Source organism: Globicephala melas, chromosome 5 (assembly GCF_963455315.2).
Source record: "Globicephala melas chromosome 5, mGloMel1.2, whole genome shotgun sequence".
Classification (NCBI taxonomy): Eukaryota; Metazoa; Chordata; class Mammalia; order Artiodactyla; family Delphinidae; genus Globicephala; species Globicephala melas.
The window spans coordinates 119364864-119381466 of record NC_083318.1 but is presented as its reverse complement, the minus strand read 5'-3'; the positions used below and the strand labels follow the sequence as shown (position 1 = coordinate 119381466).

At 39.9% G+C, this 16603-nt stretch overlaps 1 long non-coding RNA gene across 1 annotated transcript in view; it reads right to left on the bottom strand.

The window, feature by feature from the left end:
* LOC132597320 (uncharacterized) overlaps positions 1 to 16083 on the bottom strand; it is a 47896-nt gene extending 31813 nt beyond the window's left edge. Inside the window, exons 1-2 of the long non-coding RNA XR_009563862.1 lie at positions 15949 to 16083; positions 9072 to 9250 (exon numbers count right to left, since the gene is read on the bottom strand). This is a non-coding gene — a long non-coding RNA (uncharacterized lncRNA). The remainder of the gene's footprint in view (positions 1 to 9071; positions 9251 to 15948) is intronic.
* Positions 16084 to 16603: the final 520 nt, after the last annotated feature.

Below are 16603 nucleotides of genomic sequence, written 5' to 3'. Positions count from 1 at the left end.
GATGCACAGTATAGTGAATATAAACAATGGTATTGTATTATAATCAAACTTACTAATAGACTAGATCTTAATTTTTCCAACCACAATAATGAAACAATGATTAGAAAATTGAAATAGTATCAAGCATCTTTTGTGCCCACAACACTATGAGATTAGAAATCTATTTCAGGAAAAAAAAAAAACTATAATAAACAAAACAGGTGGAGGCTAAACAATATGCTACTAAATAACCAAGAGATCACTGAAGAAATCAAAGAGGAAATCAGAAAATACCTAGAAACAAATGACAATGAAAACATGATGACCCAAAATCTATGGGATGCAGCAAAAGCAGTTCTAAGAAGGAAGTGTATAGCAATACAATCCTACCTCAAGAAACAAGATAAATCTCAAATAAACAGCCTAACCTTACACCAAAAGCAACTAGAGAAAGAAGAACAAACAAAAACCCAAAGCTAGTAGAAGGAAAGAAATCATAAAAATCAGAACAGAAATAAATGAAACAGAAACAAAGAAAGCAGTAGCAAAGATCAATGAAACTAAAAGCTGGTTCTTGAGAAGATAAATAAAATTGATAAACCTGTAGCCAGACTCATCAAGAAAAAATGGGAGAGGACTCAAATCAATAAAATTAGAAATGAAAAATAAGTTACAACTGACACTGCAGAAATACAAAGGATCACAAGAGACTACTATAAGCAACTATATGCCAATAAAATGGACAACCTGGAAGAAATGAACAAATTCTTAGAAAGGTACAACCTTCCAAGACTGAACCAGGAAGAATAGAAAATATGAACAGACCAATCACAAGTAATGAAATTCAAACTGTAATTTAAAATCTTCCAGCAAACAAAAGTCCAGGACCAGATGGCTTCACAGGCGAATTCTATCAAACACTTAGAGAAGAGCTAACACGCATCTTTCTCAAACTCATACAAAAAATTGCAGAGGGAGGAACACTACCAAGCTCATTCTACTAGGCCACCATCACCCTGATACCAAAACCAGACAAAGATACTACAAAAAAAGAAAATTACAGAGCGATGTCACTGATGAACACAAATGCAAAAATCCTCAACAAAATACTAGCAAACAGAATCCAACAACACATTAAAAGGATCATATACCACAATCAAGTGGTATTTATCCCAGGGATGCAAGGATTCTTCAATATATGCAAATCAATCAATCTATGTGATACACCATATTAACAAACTGAAGAATAAAAACCATATGATCATCTCAATAGATGCAGAAAAAGCTTTTGACAAAATTCAACACCCATTTATGATAAAAACTCTCCAGAAAGTGGGCACAGAGGGAAGCTACCTCAACATAATAAAGGCCATATATGACAAACCCACAGCAAACATCATTCTCAATGGTGAAACACTGAAAGCATTTCCTCTAAGACCAGGAATAAGACAAGGATGTGTATTCTCTGCTATTATTCAACATAGTTTTGGGAGTCCTAGCAATCAGAGAAGAAAAAGAAATAAAAGGAATCCAAATTGGAAAAGAAGAAGTAAAACTGTCACTGTTTGCAGATGACATACTATACATAGAAAATCCTAAAGATGCCACCAGAAAACTAGTAGAGCTCATCAATGAATTTGGTAAAGTTGCAGGATACAAAATCAATACACAGAAATCTCTTGCATTCCTATACACTAACAATGAAAGATCAGAAACAGAAATTAAGGAAACAATCCCATTTACCATTGCAACAAAAAGAATAAAATACCTAGGAATAAACCTACCTGAGGAGGCAAAAGACCTGTACTAAGAAAACTATAATATACTGATGAAAGAAATCAAAGATGACAAAAATAGATGGAGATATATACCATGTTCTTGGATTGGAAGAATCAATATTGTGAAAATGACTATACCACCCAAAGCAATCTACAGATTCAACGTAATCCTTATCAAATTACCAATGGCATTTTCCACAGAATCAGAACAAAAACTTTTACAATTTGTATTGAAACACAAAAGACCCCAAATAGCCAAAGCAATCTTTTCTTTTAATTAATTAATTTATTTATTTTTGGCTGTGTCGGGTCTTCATTGCTGCGTGTGGGCTTTTTCTAGTTGTGGCAAGCGGGGGCTACTCTTCATTGTGGTGTGCAGGCTTCTCATTGCGGTGGCTTCTCCTGTTGTGGAGCACAGGTTCTATGCACTCAGGCTTCAGCAGTTGCGGCTCAGGGGCTCTAGAGAGCAGGCTCAGTAGTTGTGGCACATGGGCTTAGTTGCTCCTCAGCATGTGGGATCTTCCCAGACCAGGGCTCGAACCCGTATCCCCTGCACTGGCAGGTGGATTCTTTTTTTGTTTTTTTGCAGTACGTGGGCCTCTCACTGTTGTGGCCTCTCCTGTTGCGGAGCACAGGCTCTGGACATGCAGGCTCAGAGGCCATAGCTCACGGGCCTAGCTGCTCCATGGCATGTGGGATCTTCCCGGACTGGGGCATGAACCCATGTCCCGTGCATCGGCAGGTGGACTCTCAACCACTGCGCCACCAGGGAAGCCCTGGCAGGTGGATTCTTAACCACTGTGCCACCAGGGAAGTCCCCACTGAAGCAATCTTGAGAAAGAAAAATGGAGCTGAAGGAATCAGGCTCCCTGACTTCAGATTATACTACAAAGCTACAGTAATCAAGACAGTATGGTACAGGCACAAAAACAGAAATATAGATCAATGGAACAGGATAGAAAGCCCAGAGGTAAACCCACACACCTATGGTCACCTAATCTATGATAAAGCAGGCAAGAATATACAATGGAGATGATAGCCTCTTCAATAAGGAGTGCTGGAAAAACTGGACAGCTACATGTAAAATAATGAAATTAGAACGCTCCCTAACACCATACACAAAAATAAACTCAAAATGGATTAAAGACCTAAATGTAGGGGACTTCCCTGGTGGTCCAGTGGTTAAGACCCTGCATTTCCAATACAAGGGCCCTGGGTTCGATTACTGGTCAAGGAACTAGATCCTGCGTGCCGCAACTAAGAGACCGAATGTCGCAACTAAAGATCCCACATGCTGCAACTAAATATCCCGCATGTCGCAACTAAAGATCCCATATGCCGCAATGAAGATCCCTCATGCCATAATGAAGATCCCGCATGCAGCAATTAAGACCCAGTGCAGCCAAATTAAAAAAAAAAAAAAAAAAAGTAAAGTCCTAAATGTAAGGTCAGACACTATAAAACTCTCAGAGGAAAACATTGGCAGAACACTCTTTGACATAAATTGCAGCAAGATCTTTTTTGACCCACCTCATAGAGTAATGAAAATAAAAACAAAAATTAAAAAAATGGGACCTAATGAAAATTAAAAGCTTTTGCACAGCAAAGGAAACCATAAACAAGACCAAAAGACAACCCTCAGAATGGGAGAAAATATTTGCAAACGAAGCAACTGACAAGGGATTAATCTCCAAAATATACAAACAGCTCATGCAGCTCAATAGCAAAAAAACTAACAATTCAATTAAAAAATAAAAAATGGACGGAAGACCTAAATAGACATTTCTCCAAAGACATACAGATGGCCAAGAGGCACATGAAAAGATGCTCAACATCACTAATTATTAGAGAAATGCAAATCAAAACTACAATGAGGTATTACCTCACACCGGTCAGAACGGCCATCATCAAAAAATCTACAAACAGGGACTTCCCTGGTGGTTCGGTGGTTAAGACTCCATGCTCCCAATGCAGGGGGCCGGCTTCAATCCCTGGTCGAGGAACTAAGATCCCACATACCACAGCTAAGCCCACACAGCACAACTACTGAGCGCTCGTGCTCTAGAGCAGCAGTCCCCAACCTTTTTGGCACAAGGGAGTGGTTTTGTGGAAGACAATTTTTTCATGGATGGGGGGAGGGGGGAATGGTTCCGGTGGGAATGCGAGTGATGGGGAACAATGGGGAGTGGCAGATGAAGCTTTGCTTGCTTGCCCACTGCTCACCTCCTGCTGTGCAGCCTGGTTCCTAATAGATCAGTGCAGCCTGGGGGTTGGGGACCCCTGCTCTAGAGCCCGCATGCTACAACTAGAGAGCCCATTCGCCGCAAAGAAGAGCCCACATGCCGCAAGGAAGACCCAGCACAGCCAAAACAAACAAACAAAATCTACAAACAATAAACGCTGGAGAGGGTGTGGAGAAAAGAGAACCCTCTCACACTGTTGGTGGGAATGTAAATTGATACAGCCACTATGGAGAAGAGTATGGAGGTTCCTTAAAAAACTAAAAATAGAACTACCGTATGACATAGTAATCCCACTCCTGGGCATATACCCGGAGAAAACTATAATTAAAAAAGATACATGCACTCCAATGTTCATTGCAGCACTATTTAAAGTAGCCAGGACATGGAAGCAACCTAAATGTCCATCAACAGAGGAATAGATAAAGAAGGCCTGGTACATATATACAATGGAATATTACTCAGCCATAAGACGGAATGAAATTGTGCCATTTGCAGAGACGTGAATGGACCCAGAGACAGTCATACAGAGTGAAGTAAGTCAGAAAGAGAAAAACAAATATGGTATATTAACACATATATGTGGAACCTAGAAAAATGGTACAGATGAATGAATTTGCAAAGCAGAAATGGGACACAGACTTGGAGAACAAATGTATGGACACTACGGGGGAAAAAGGGGGGGTGGGATGAATTGGGAGATTGGGATTGACATATCTACAGTACTGTGTATAAAATAGATAACTAATGAGAACCTACTGTATAGCACAGGGAACTCTACTCAATGCTCTGTGGTGACCTAAATGGGAAAGAAATCCAAAAAGGAGGGGATATACGTATACGTATAGCTGATTCATTTTGCTGTACAGCAGAAACTAACACAACATTGTAAAGCAACTATACTCCAATAAAAATTTTAAGAAAAGAAATAATGATTATGTGACATGATAGAGGTGATAAATATTGCTACAATGGCAATCATAGTATAATATGTAAATGTATCAAATCACCATGCTGTATGCCTTAAATTCAAATAATATTATGTGTTCAATATATTACAAGAAAAAAATGCAATAAGCATCATCAATATCAAAACAGATCAAGCAGAAGAAATTTTCCATGAGTTAGCAGACAGTAAGTTGAAAGTATACACTCAGAGGAGAGCAAAGATAAAGAGTGAAGAATGACTATGTGATCTATAGATACCATCAAAAGAAACATCCTATAAATTATGGAGTCTTAGAAGGAAAAGATATAGACAGAAGGCTTATTTAAATAAATAGTGGCTGAGAACTTTCCACGTCAGGGAATAGATCTGGATATCCAAGTTCATGAAGTTCATAGGGTACCAGACAAACTTAACTCAAAATAAAAAAAATTCTTCTCCAAAACACATTATAGTAAAATTGTCAACTATCAAAAACAAAGAATCTTAAAAGCATCAGGAGGAGAGAGGCTTATAACTTACAAGAGAACCTTCATAAGATTAAAATTTGATTTCTCAGCAGAAACCTCACAGACCAGGAGAGAGTGGGACGATATTTTCAAATTGCTCAATTAAAAAAACAAACAACAAAAAAACCCCTGCCAACCAAGAATATTCTATCCATCATAACTATCCTTCTTAAATGAAGAGATTAAAAACTCTTTTCAAAAAACAAAAGCTGAGGGAGTTCATCATCACTAGATCTGTCTTAGAAGAAATTGTAACAGTTCCTCAAGCTAAAATAGAAGGACACTAAATAGGACCATGAAAACATATGAGGATACACAATAGACTTGCAAGTATATAGTTAGGTAAGAATACTTTAATAGTGTGATATGGTGGCGGGTTAAACAGTTAAATTTAGTATATAAAGATTAAAGAATTAGATTATTAAAAATAACTGCAGCTATAATAATTTTAACGTGTAAACAGTATACAAAGAGGTAAATTGTAACACCATATACAAAAATTCACGGATGGGAGTAAAAGAGTAGATTTTTTGTATCTGATGGAAGTTAAATTGTTATCAACATAAAATAGACTGTTGTATCTACAAGACATTTTCCATGAGCCTCATGGAACCACAAAGCAAAAACCTACAGTAGATTCAGAAAATATAAAGAGAAGGAAGTCATCACATACCACTACAGAGTATCACTAATTCACAAAGAAAGGCAGCAAAAAAGGAAAAAAGGAACAAGAAACAACAAAACATCCAGGAAACAATAAGATGGCCTTGGTAAGTCCTTACCTATCAATAATTACTATAAACATAGATATATTAAATTCTCTAGTCAAAAGTCATAGAGTGGCTAGATAGTTAAAAATACAAGATCAAACTGTATGCTGCCTACCAGAGATTCACTTCAGGGTTAAAAACACAAATTGGCTCAAAGTGAAGTTTAGAAGAAGATATTCCATACATGTGGAAACCAAAAGAAAGCAGTGGTAGCTAGAGTTACACCAGACAAAATACCAGACAAAATAGACTTTAAGGCAAAAGCTGCAAGAAGAAAAAATTTAAGGTCATTATATAATGATTATGTTGTCAATTCGTCAAGAAGACAACACTCAAATAAATATGCACCCAACAGTGGAGGACCTTAATGTATTAAACAAATACTAACAGATTGAAGAGAGAACTAGACAATACAAAAAAAGTGTAGTGGTCCTTAATACCCACCATTCAACAATGAATAGATCATCCAGAAAGAAAATCAATATGGAAGTATTGAATTTGAATAATACATTAGACCAAATGAACTTAACAGACAAAAACAGAACAGTCCATCCAACAGCAGCAGAATACATGTTCTTCTCTACTGCACATTGAACATTCTCTAGGACAGATCATGTGATGGGTCACTAAACAAGTCTTAGCAAATTTAAGAAGACTGATACCATACTAAGCATTTTTTTTTAGTGATTCAGTTACATATATATATATATATATATATATACACACACACACACACACATACACATTCTTAATATTTTTATATTTTTAATATTCTTTTCCATTATGGTTTACCATATAATATTGAATATAGTTCTCTGTGCTATACAGTTGGACCTTGTTGTTTTATCTATTCTATATATAAAATCTTACATCTGCTAAATCCAACTCCCACTCCACTGTCCCATAAACCCCTCCCCCTTGGCAACCACCAGTCAGTTCTCTATGCCCGTGCTTCTGTTTCTGTTTCATAGGTAGGTTCATTTGTGTCATATTTTAGATTCCACATAAGAGATAACATATGATATGTCTTTCTCTTTCTGATTTACTTCATTTACTAAGTATTTTTTCAACCACAATGGTAAGAAACCAGAAATGAACAACAGGACAGAGTCTGGAAAATATACAAATATGTGGAAATTAAACAACACGATCCTAAGGAATCAATGGGCCAAAGAAAGAGTTAAAAAATACAAAATAGGGCTTCCCTGGTGGCGCAGTGGTTGAGAGTCCGCCTGCCAATGCAGGGGACACGGGTTCGTGCCCCGGTCTGGGAAGATCCCGCATGCCGCGGAGCGGCTGGGCCCGTGAGCCATGGCCGCTGAGCCTGCGCGTCCGGAGCCTGTGCTCCGCAACGGGAGAGGCCACAACAGTGAGAGGCCCGCGTACCGCAAAAAAAAATAAATAAATAAAATAAAAAATAAAAAGACTGAATCATGAAAAAATAAAACAATCGCAAACTGACAAAATTACTATTAAGGACATTGAATCAGTTCTGAAAAACCTCCCAACAAAAAAATACCAGGACTAGATGGCTTCACTGGTGAATCCTACCAGACTTTTAAAGAAGAATTAATACTAATTATTTTTAACTGGATAAATCTTACGAAGCTATTTGTGGATGATACACTTTGCATTTTATAAATTCACTTGGGGAGACACACACTCAACGATATACAATAAGTTAGAGCTATTGGTTCTGAATCTTTGATGTCTGATAATATTTATCATTTGAGTTGGGCTATATTTCAGAAATTTAACACAATTGAGCATACATTAATAAAATGATTCTTGTAAACTTTTTTCAAAATACAAAGAAGTGAAAAAGAACCATATGTCTGTTGCATGAGTGTGGAGTATAATGGAAACTTACAAGAGCAAGGCTTGACTGACTACAGACTCCACTTGAAAAGCCAATGTCTTTAATAAACAAAGGTGACAATGTTTATTTTTCAAAGCAAACTACAAGCAAAGGAAAACTAAGAAGAAATTCGAGTTTCCAGATCTACCATGATGGCTTATGCACATTTCTCAGCGAATCACACCAAATCCTTACTAAAGATACAAGAAATATATGAGCTCATAGCAAAGGAATCTTGCAGAAAGCACCTGAACCAGTGAACAGCAGGAGTAATGGGACAAATGATTATCAGGTGACTGAAGCACACAAGACACATTATCACTGCTGTGGGATTCTAGGTGAAACACATAAGAAAAATATAATCTGAAACTAACATGAAAAAATGTCAATTTTATACAAATTTCAGTCCACATATACCTCCCATGTTCTCTGACTCTAATGCTGTATTTAAATAGTTTTTCTTTTCAATATACAGAGCAAGTCTCTCCTAATTACTTTTTTTTTCAGAACTTTGAGTTATCTGGACCACTAATGCCATCCCATTTAAAAGTGCATTTTCTTAATCCTGTTGTGATAAGTTGATGTTGCATTCAGATGTACATTAATCATTCCATTTCCCCTTCTTCACTAATACCTCAACACCTGAAAGTATCCCATAGGGAAGTTTGGATACTAATGCCTTCCCGTGTTGATCTTTCACAAAAGGAATAGGAATTTCGATAGTTGAAGGTCATTAATTCATGGTGAGAATTCTCCGTGCTCTATAGGGAGCCTGGATGCAGACAATGGGGAAAAGGCTCTGGAACACAGGGGAGAAATATTCTGCAGAGCTGACTAGGACTATCATAAGAAGGAAAAAAACAAGTAGTTGAAAACAACCTTGCTAGGGAGGAACGTCAGAATTAGAAAATGAAAGGTTTGCAGGTTCTCAATCCATGACGTTTCAGGAGGAAAAGCAGACACAGCCTCTGACCCAGGACAGGACATTTACCTGAGAAACTGCCATTTCGTCCTCTTCTACCTCCTGCTCTTGATCATTTTCTCATTGACAGCATGTTGAGGAATCACATCAGCATCTTGAGAATATGCCTTCAACGGCAACAGCACAGCTCCTTCACCTGTTCCCACCATACCCACAGGCAAAAGGCCTTGAAACGCTGAAATGCCAACCTTCAGAAAAAGAGAAATTCAGGATCAATGAGCTCCTGCGTGGAGACCAAACTGTGAGCTTTTTCTTTCCTGTCTACACGTGCTCTGCCCTCACACAGATGCCCAGAAACTCTGCTACAGCATAGAGCAAGTGGGCTGCACTGCCCTGCCCCTTCCAATCCCACGTAGAGCAGACACCGATACCTCCCCAGAGGCAAAAGGACCAAAGACTGGAAGCAACTCTCATCAAGGTACCCAGGCAGCCCTCGTGCTTAAACCGGGCCTAACCTTTGAATCACCTGGAGTTAAAACAACGCAGATGCTCCCACCCAGATCAAGAGACTCTGTGGGGAGGGCACAGGTGATGTTATTGCTAAATACTCATCGTGTAATACTAATGAGAAACTGCATGGGAGCCACGTAGCAAACATTTCTTCCAAAGCTTTAAAGTGCTTACAAATTTGGGGGGAATCCAGGCCCCACTCTTAATTATGATTCTCCTGTGAGGCTCATGAAATGACATCTTTAACAAGCTTTTTGTTGGTGCTGATGTTACTCTGTCAGGCCCGTATTCCGTAGCACTGAGCTAGAGCTATATGGCAGAGGGCACCTGAGACCACTGAGTAGCGTGAAGGTTTGGGGTAAGAACTTCCAGAAGTGCAGGTTCCCTGGGCCTGATTCGTAGGGGCTGAGCTCCTTCCGGAATAGGTATGGCCTTGCTGTTGCCTAGGGGATATGCTGCTGGGTTGGTGGGAATCACATGGTGGGTTTAGGGTTGTGTGAGGGTGGCCCTTAGAAATCTACCCAAAGATACCCTTAGTCCTCAGGTCCTTCAGCCCCCCTCCTCTCAGGGCCCACTTGACTAGCAGGAGTACTCGGGAGGAGGGCATGACCACCCGTCCTCAGGGGAGCTGAGACCCCATACCCCAAAAGATTCAGAGCACGGAGTTGTTTGCATCACAGATTTGTCTGAAAGTAAATCAAAGGCAGCAGTGGAGGGTGGATTAACACTTGTGCTGGGAATGGACAGAAGCCTTTGAAAAGGACGCCATGAATGCATATTTGATGATTCACAAAGGAAGTCATGATCTATGTTAATAAAGCACATTATAACTGAATCAACAGATCAGAATTTTTTGTTGATTGCGTGTGTGTCTGTGTGTGTGTTATAAATTGTGTTGCCACAGTTTGTTCTCCCCCCACCGTCACGTATTTATACTTTCTCACATCTTTAAAGTGCATTCATTAAGGTAAAAATTAGAGAAATGCATATCTACTTTTCGAATATTCTTTGAGAATATTGAATCTTTTGAAAAATTTATTTAAAAAATGTTTTCAATTTTTAAGATAATTTTTAAAGGTTAGTTTCCATTTACATTCATTATAAAATATTGGCTATTTTCCCCATGCTGTACAATATATCCTTGAGCCTGTCCTACACCCAAGAGTTTCTACCTCCCTCTCCCCAACCTCTACAGTGCCCCTCCCACCTCCCCACTGGTCTGTTTGTTCTCCATACCTGTGAACTTACTTCTTTTTTGTTATATTCACTAGTTTGTTGTATTTTTTAGATTCCACATATAAATGATATCATACAGTATTTTCCTTTCTCTGACTTATTTCACTTAGCATAATGTCCTCCAAGTCCATCCATGTTGCTGCAAATGGCAAAATTTTATTTTTTCATAGCTGAGTAGCATGGTGTTGTATATATAGTTAAGCCCCTACATACAAACAAATTCTGTTCCGAGAGCACGTTCGTAAGTCCAATTTGTAAGTCCAGCAAAGTTAGCCTAGGTACACAACTAACACAAGAGCTATATAGTACTGTACTGTGATAGGTTTATAATACTTTTCACACAAACACATAAAATAAAACATTTTTAATCTTACAGTACAGTATCTTGGAAAGTACAGCAGTACAGTAAAACAGCTGGCATACAGGGGTTGGCATCGAGTGAACAGGCAAGAAGAGTTACTGACTGGAGGAGGGAGAGGAGGTGGGAGATGGTAGAGCTGAAGGATTGTCAGCAATAGGAGATGGAGGGCAAGTTGCAATTTCACTCGCTCCTGACGTTGATGGCACAGGTTCTGGTTCCTTTCTGAAACCAGATGCACGTTCGCATCTTTGAAACTTGATGGTTTGTATGTAGGGGACTTATACTGTGTGTACGTATGTGTATATATACATATATATATACATGTATATATATACATACATACATACACACACCACATCTTCTTTATCCATTCATCTGTTCATGGACACTGAGGTTGCTCTTATATTATGGCAATTGTAAATAGTGCTGCTATGAACATTGGGGTACATCTTTTTGAAACAGTGTTTTGCAGGTATTTTTGGATATACACCCAGGAGTGGAATCACTGGGTAATGTGGTAGTTCCATTTTTCGTTTTTCAAATCTTTTAGTATACCCCAATAAGTGTTTCAGGCTCCACATACCAATGTCTTCAAGATTTTAGTGGTTTTTAAAAGAGCCTTTTTTCTTTTTTTTTTTTTTTTTTGGCTGCAAAGCTTCTGGGATCTTAGTTCCCCGACCAGGGATTGAACCCAGGCTTCGGCAGTGAAAGCCAAGTCCTAACCACTGGGCCACTAGGGAACTCCCAGACAAATTAGATTTAAAATAAGGATTGCTACAAGAGATAAAGAAGGACACTACATAATGATCAAGTGATCAATCCAAGAAGAAGATATAAAAACTAAGTATTTATGCACCCAATATAGGAGCACATGAACACATAAAGCAAATATTAACTGACATAAAGAGAGAAATTGACAGTAACAAAATAAAAATAGGGAACTTTAAAACCCCACTTATAACAATGAACAGGTCATCCAGACAGAAAATCAATAAGGAAACTCTGGCTTTAAATGACACATTAGACCAGATGGATGGATATATACATATATGGCATATTTCCTCCAAAAGCAGCAGAATACAGTTCCTTTTCAAGTGTACATGGAACTTTCTCCAGGACAGATCACATGCTAGGCCTCAAAACAACCCTCAGTAAATTTAAGAAAACTGAAATCATATCAAGTATATTTTCCAAACACAGTGCTATGAAACTACAAACTGACTATAAGAAAATAACTGAAAAAAAACCCAAAACACATGGAGGCTAAACAATATGCTACTAAACAACCAATGGATCACTGAAGAAATCAAAGAGGAAAAAAAAATACCTAGAGACAAATGAAAGTGAAAACACAACAGTCCAAATCTACAGGATGCAAAAAAAGCAGTTCTAAAGGAGAAGTTTACAGTGATACAAACTTATCATAGGAAACAAGAAAAATCTGAACTGTACAACTTAACCTTCCACCCGGAGGAGCTAGAAAAAGAAGAACAAAGCTCAGTTAGTAAAAATTCTTTTAAAAATCATAAAGATTAGAACAGAAATAAGTAAAATAGAGAGTAAAAATCAATAGAGGGCTTCCCTGGTGGTGCAGTGGTTAAAAATCCGCCTGCCAGTGCAGGAGACACAGATTCGAGCCCTGGTCTGGGAAGATCCCACATGCCACAGAGCAACTAAGCCCGTGCACCACAACTACCGAGCCTGCGCTCTAGAGCCCACGAGCCACAACTACTGAAGCCCGCGCACTCTAGGACCCGCGTGCCACAACTACTGAGCCTACACACCTAGAGCCCATACTATGCAACAAGAGAAGCCACCGCGATGAGAAGCCCACGCACTGCAATGAAGAGTAGCCCCTGCTCGCCGCAACTAGAGAAAGCCCACACGCAGCAACAAAGACCCACGGCAGCCAAAAAAAAAAAAAAAAGAAAAAAGGACAATAGATTTGAAAGATCCTCTTTCACAAAAGAGGGTATCAAAATGGTCAATAAGTGTATAATATGCTTATTTAAGAGTCATAAGATGTTATTACTCATGAAGGGAATTTAAATTTTAAAAAAAAGAATTGAGGATTCTAATTTAAACATGTAACTAAAGCTAATAGGAATAAAAGAGAAACATTTCAGTACACAGTAGGAAAGCAGGATGTGTGTTTTTAGTTATAAGGAATGGAATTACATTTTATTGAGGAAAAAAAATTCTGTGCATGGTCAGGATTAACTAAATTTAGATTGGAGTTAATTAAGTAAATGGATTTGTACTAGTAAGCTAGTACAAGACTGGAAGCTGAACAAAGTTTCTTACAGTTTTCCTTTTTGATAACAGATTGCGTGAGGTTCTGTGGCCTTAAGTGATCTGTATTTTTTTTTAATCTTTTTGTGACTTCCGTTAAATAAGTATTGTTTCATAGAGACCTATGATCCTGTTGTGTTTTAAAACCTTTTTGATATTTTTAACAAACTTCCCAAATATCAAAATCTAACTAAGTCTCTTTTAGCTTCCAACTGACTCTGGGGTGCTTTAAGGAGCATCCTGCGACAGCTCAGAGACGAATGTTACACTAACTAAGTTTATTTGGTATGTTAACTTACTTCAAAACATTGTCAAGTGATGGGAGGTGAACCTTAGGTTATAGTGTATGGATAGATGTTATTAATATAGCTATTCCAAAATTTATATGAAATTCCTAACATCTAATATAATGTTATCAGCCAAATCCTAGTTATTCTAAAATGTTATATGTCACAGAAGTATCCAGTTTCCTGATAATTGCACTGTACTCAAATCTTTAACCATGCTCTTTTAAGTTTTGTCCTTTATAGACAATCATTATTTTACACTGATGCTTTTACAAAATGAAGATTTTCAAGAAGACTCATAAAAAGAACTTTTAAACAAATGTAAGTTTCAGATAGCCTTTAGATAATACCACTGAACTGGGTAACAAATGACAAAACTCTAATGGAAAACCTGATTACTTCATCCAGATCAACAGGAATTAATTACATGGGACTGAACGAACTTTTGTTTTCCAGAAACACCTTTTCTCTTATGCTATGACCTACAACAAGTTGATAAAGCATATCTTTGTAAACAAAGATGAAACATTTATCTTTTTCTCTCTACTTGATCCTTCCAGAATTTGGCTTCTCCAGCTGGCTCTCCTGTGGACTTGATGGTTTATTATTGGGTTGGCCAAAAAGTTCATTTGGCTAGTGAATACATCGTTCAGTAAAGTTCTTTGTGAAAATGAAAAACGTGTCTTGGGACTTCCCTGGTTGTCCAGTGGGTAAGACTCTGAGCTCCCAAAGCAGGGGGCCCGGGGTTTGATCCCTGGTCGGGGAACTAGATCTCACATGCATGCTGCAACTAAGAGTCTGCATGCCGCAACTAAGAAGTCCACATGCTGCAACTAAAGATCCCACATGCCTCAACGAAGATCCCGTGTGCCACAACTAAGACATGGTGCAGCCAAAATAAATAAATTAATTAATAAATTTTAAAAAAAAGAGCCTGGCACAAAGTAAGAGCTCAATGTTAAAAAAAAAAAAAGAAAAAAGTCTTTTAACTTAAAACCGAACGAACTTTTTGGCCAGCCCAATACAACTGGATTACAACTAGTTATACTAATCATTGTTTTAATTTGTTCTTTGTTTCCAAATTGTTTATGATTTGTCTCCCTGCTGCACTATGACCTTGTCAGTGTTACTACCTACATTACTTATACCCTGCCTATTTTGCTGTCTCTTACAGTACTCAATGTGTAACCAGGCCTCCAACAAAATTGATGGCTAAACATCTTGAGGAAATAAATCACATTTGTAACTCTACATAGAATAATTGTAATAGTGTGATCCGAGGTATGGGGACAAGCAACAAGGGAAAATATCTCCTGGATCATAATAGACTAGTAAGACAGAGGATCCAGAGAATCTTTATCAACGGGGCCTAACCCAGAAATTAGCACCTGGAGTGGCGTATCAAAACGAATTTTCGCCTGATCTGGGATGAGCCTCCTAGCGCCATGGGACAAAAATTGGTCATGAAATGTCTTCCAAATATTGGTCGAATTTCAGACCAAGAGGAGGAACTGATAAATGGAATATTGCCTGCCATATCAATAAACAAAAGATGTCACAGTCATCAGCCACCTCATGGTGAGCTGGTGAACCCTGAGGGAACTCAGGAAGGAAAAGAATACCTGACATCTAGCAGCCATCAGACTGCAGCTACTCACAAAGGTGAGCCCTGAGGAATCTCAGGATGTGAAAACACAGGATACTGGCCCAGATAGCTGAGGTGCACATCAAAGGAATGATTTCAGTGAGCCGCCCAGACTCTTGCACCTTCCCATACATACAAAAGCGCTAAATTCCTTAACTTGACATATCTGTCTTTCTTTAACTAACAACAATCTTTTGACACTCAGACTACCTGCCCTTTGTCGCAAAACTCCTGTATATGCTGGCTCACGGAGCAGTTCTCTCAGGGTTACTTGACGTGCTGCCTCCCAGCTTGAATTCCTAAAAATTCCTGCCAAATAAAACTTTCAACATCGAGGCTGTAAAAATATTTTTGAGTCGACAGGTGTGACTTCCAGGGCAGAGATGCTCTCCTAACCCCGCTGTCTGTAGTGGCCGACAGCCGAGGGGACCAAAAGGACCACAGGGTGTGAGGCGGCCCAGGCGCCCCCAGCCCTGCTCCACCCTGGAGCCCAGCAGCCCCGCAGCGCCGCTCCTCCACCCAGTCCCACCAGCCGGCCGCCACAGCCGTGCTCCAACTCCACGTCACTGCCCAAGGCCAGCTTGGCGGAGGCGGCAGCCAAGGCCCCAAACGCACCGTCGCCGGCGCACGGGCAGCTGAACATGCCCCAGAAGCGGCGCCGCATCGCGCCGGCCTGCAGGCGCAGGGGGAATCGGGGGGAGGCGTCGGGGAGGGCAGCGCACACATACAGCCGCCAGCAGCCTGCGACCTCGCCGCCACGGTGCGCTCCGCCACACCTCCGTGGGTCCCCTGCGCCAGCCACCGGCCCGGCGGAGTGCGCTCCGCCATTGGACGGCGGCCTCACGTGACGCGAGGCTTACGTCAGCGGGTTGGCCAATGGAGGGTCCGCGAGGGCCTCGAGGGGCGGGGCCGCCAGCTGCGGTCCTGTTGCCCTTGTCCCCAAGGTGAGCCGCCGCCGGCTTAGGTTTAGGCTTTCCGGGGAGCCCTCCCGGACCGTTGTCCGAGGCTGACAGTGGTACTGTGCTAGCTGTTGTAGAATAACTCTTCGTGGTCTAGCAGTTTCAGTCCTTGCCACTGGGGGAGGTCAAGCATCAGCTCCCCCAGGGATTTCTTAAAACGCCGAATCCCGGTCCTGCCCCACACCCATTGAATCAGAATCTGCCTTTTAACAAGACTCCCAGGAGACTGACCTACACCTTCTCGTTCCGGAAAGGACAAAACGTAGAGATGCTTCGGCAGAGGGCGCTAGAGACCTGCAGACTCAGCAAGA